At 35.1% G+C, this 4,077-nt stretch overlaps 1 long non-coding RNA gene across 1 annotated transcript; it reads left to right on the top strand.

Annotated features, from left to right (window-relative positions):
• The first annotated feature begins 346 nt into the window (after positions 1-346).
• On the top strand, positions 347-1,310 carry LOC107844892. The gene is made up of 3 exons (XR_001666616.2): positions 347-698; positions 775-861; positions 933-1,310. It is a non-coding gene; the product is annotated as an uncharacterized LOC107844892 (long non-coding RNA).
• Positions 1,311-4,077: the final 2,767 nt, after the last annotated feature.

Here is a 4,077-nt window from a genome sequence, read left to right as displayed (position 1 = left end):
AGAAAGCAACAATACATAAGAAGAACACAAAAATGTACTGTGTATTGTTAGTCCACTCTCAATAATTATAACATAAGGGTTCACGTGAACAGTAAATTTTCAAACTTATTTTATTTTATTTTTAAAATCTTTTCTGGGTTTAAGGTTTTACTTTGCCTTCCGTTTTTAAATGACAAAAATTGTAGACCAACTTATTTTACTGGCAAAATTTAAAGACCAACTAATTTAAGGGACAATTCGTGCAAATTTAAGAAAAAATTGATATTTTATTTATTTGCTAGACCTACATTTTTACTATATCTTTGTCACGGTCCAAATTGAGGCCTGACCGTGACGGGTATCCCAAGCCAACAAAAGCCTATGATGACCTCTCTTTTTTTGGTTTAATTTATGTTTTATTATTAATCAAAGTAACATTACAAGAATGGGCCAACCCATCCTAAAAAAACACCAAAAAACAAAAAAGAACCGGGTAGGCCCAAACACAAAAGAACCATGACCCGACCCAACACAAATCACTTAATAAATGTGTAGAGTTTCCTAAACGAGCTAAGATCAGCTCACAAAAAAAATCCTCTCCGCCTCTTCTCCTTTTTCCATGGCTTTCTTCATCATTCTCCAGCTCAAGATGCTCCTGCTTTCGGTAATAAATTTCATTCCTTGGTATAGCTATGATGAATTCTTCTCCAGCTGCAGGAGTAAGTTGTTTCCTTCCTTTTTGGTCCATCTGATTTACCTTGCTCATGCTTAACTTCATTTTCCTTCCTGTACCAGCTGAGATCTCCGGTACTAAGGTGTGTGAATAGTTTTTTGGTGCACAAAAATAGGGTCTTGTCCGCTTAGGCCTGACATATATTCCTGGTGAGCTTTCTTCTTCTTTTGTGTTAAAGTTGCTAAGTAAGCTCCAAATTAACAAATCTCTTGTTAACCAGTTATGAAAGGGAGGGAGATAATGAGATGCTCAGATCCATTGGTAACTGGATGATGCCAAAAACCCAAGTTGCATGTGTTGACAATCTGATCATCGACCCCTGATCTGCTGAGAGTCTTTTTTGTTGGCTGGTTCCTTAGGCTAAGTAACATTTCCCCTTTCTTGTTCCCCATCTTGGAATGTACAGATGACTGTGAATGAACTGTACTAGCCTGTCCAGTCTATATAATTATGTGTAACAGCTAGTCTTAGATAAGATGCCTGATACTTATTACTATTTAGTATCCTTCTAGCTGCACTAAGCAGTTGATGAAATTTTGTATATGTGAATGAAATCTGCTCCACTGCCATGTTAGCTAAATAGTCTGCTAGTTGATTACCATCTTTGTATGTATGAACTATCTGGCATGTATGTATGACATCTAGTCTTATTTCAAGAGCATAATAGTAAAGATAAACAGTGGAAGCAACCAAGATAATAAAATAATATATAACTCAAAAGAAAGTTTGAGAGTCAAAACTAAATCCATAATGATACCCCAACATTGTCTACAAAGCCTCTAATATGAATAATACCAACTAAGTTGGGACATGTTCCCAATTATAACAAAAAAAATCCAACAGTAATGGAATAATAAATAAAAACTAAAAAAGAGATCAGGGTTTTCAAAAGATGGAGGGCTAGCTCATAATTTCACAGCTGACTGATTAGGATGTCAAACTACTTAACGTTGTACAAGTTCATGGGAAAATCCCTCAGAACCTATATCATGTAATGATGTGTCGGCCAAAAATGATCAGTACGGTGAGTACTGGCATGCAACCCAAGAGACTAGATAAAACATGTATGCATTTATCAAAACCAGTCATAAACCACATGTAAATCAACTATATATATTATAAGATGCCAGGGTAGGAGTAAGAGACGAGTTACATGAACATTTAAAACTTAATCTAGAACTATATAGCTTTCACCAGTATCTACTGACCCATGGGTAGTATGGGTCATCTAGTAACTCACGGGTTACATAGGTCCGGTATTCCCTAATCAGCGGGGCCCCAGTCCATGTTGACCGTACATATCGAGGTTAGGCTAAATACACAAATAGACTAAAGCCACCATACATATTATCCTCATGTTATGAAAACTACTGGTCGTCCAATTAAGGTACAATATTCCTATGCTGACAAACATAGGTTTCGTGCATTGGTCATGAAGACTTACACCTTTATGGTAGCTATATAATTTCCTTTAGAGCGCAATTAAAATAGTTTTCACATAACATTTATCATGGAGTCGTTCATTAGGGCATATTCATACTGGTATCATCATACCACGACGTTCAAGTCATTCATATCATGCCAAGAACCATTATCACAAACATTATCGTCTCCTTAACTCCATCATTCAAAATCATGCTCGCGTTCATCATTAAATTACATGAAAATCTCAAAGTAAGTCATAAAGTTCAATACTTTTAGTATTTCGAGAGATGGGTCAAATTATGTAGAATCCTTGTTTAAAGAATCCTTGTTTAAAGTCAAATTAACAAGGTGGGATAAGGTTCATGTTCTTAACATCACACAAATTTCATAATCATTGTGAAAAAATAAATTGTCAATTCCATCATTATCATGAAACCCAATTTCAATTTACAATTCACCATTTAAATCATTAATGAACCATTTATAATAAGGAAAAACAATGCAATTGGATAACAACTCAAGAATCCTCAACCCTAGTTTAATCAAACATTTAAAACACTTAAATAACAATTGAATTGATGCATAACACAAAATTAAAATTAGAGAGTATCCAACATGCTTGAAAGATGGAAGAATTTTGAGAGAATTAGGAGTTTAGAGCCTTCAGTAGTGAATTCTTCTGAAAACTCTTGAGTTTCTTGACTTGGGGGTTGGAAAGAATAATATCAATGTTAAAAATTAATAACTAATGGCTATGAGGGATTAAATGAAGTTTTGTTTGGTTTAAAGGGGCAAAGGACCCAAAAGCCCTTACCAACAATTGCAAAAAAATAAAGCTGGGCGATTTGTGCCCTACAACACGGCACGCCGCTATCGTGGAGCCTAGATAGTGTGCCACGCTGCTATCGTGGAGGCTAGGTGGGGTCTCACGGCCTTATTGCGAAGGCTCAGTGGTTCGAGACCCCAAAATGACCCCAAAAGCTTTCCTAAATTTTCTAAATTCTCCCAAAAATATTTCATAACTTTTGTTATCGTGATTCATGTAAAAAATTACCATTTATCGCAACGGAGGGTTCAAAATAAATTGGTCTCAAATTTATGGGGTCATATATTATCCCTTCTCCCCCTGGATCATTCATCCCCGAATGAGAAGTTAAGACATTCTTAGCACAATAATAAAAAGAGTATAGTGGAATTCAAGGATAAATTCAAAATGTGACAAGAGGGGAAATAAAACTCATACCTTAAACACTTTCGTCGAACATTGAGAACAAGAACAGATTGTCACAATTAAAATCAGAGCCTAGTCGTGACGGGTATCTCAAGTCCACCATGGACCGGAGACCACCCCCTTAGACTAACCTCGAGAGCACATAAATGTAAACATTGGAAACCAATCTAAGGTTTTAACAAGAAATACAGATAAACCAAATGAAAGTTTAAGAGTTAAAATGGACAACCAATCCCACACTTTTCCACAAAAGCCTCTAAAATCAAAAATACCAACTAAGTTGGACCTTTATGTCAAAAATACTCTTTATCCAAACAATTTTGTCAAATATCCACAAGTTTTAAATCCTTTGCCAAATACCCACTTAATTCCACCTCACCACCAATTTTTCCAACTTAACAAATTTAGCCTCAACCTTTATAATAATTCACTTTAACCCAATACTTCCAACTTAATAAATTCACCCACAAGTTTCTAATAATACACTTCAACCCACTCCATCATCCACCATTATATATATAAAAATAATATCTAGGTTTCCAAAAATATTAAAAAAAATAATTCCAAAAGCTAAAAATAGAAAGTGGTTATTTTTCCTACTAAAAAGCTCCAATTCCAACCACTTTTCCAGCGATCAGCTATAAATTAGTCCACAAGCATCATAAGCTTATCCATTGCATCCATTGTTATCCCATTTGTTTCCTATCTC

This window comes from Capsicum annuum, chromosome 10 (assembly GCF_002878395.1).
Source record: "Capsicum annuum cultivar UCD-10X-F1 chromosome 10, UCD10Xv1.1, whole genome shotgun sequence".
In the NCBI taxonomy this organism is placed as follows: domain Eukaryota; kingdom Viridiplantae; phylum Streptophyta; class Magnoliopsida; order Solanales; family Solanaceae; genus Capsicum; species Capsicum annuum.
Note: the sequence above shows the minus strand (reverse complement) of the source record. Positions and strands in the feature narration are given on the sequence as shown.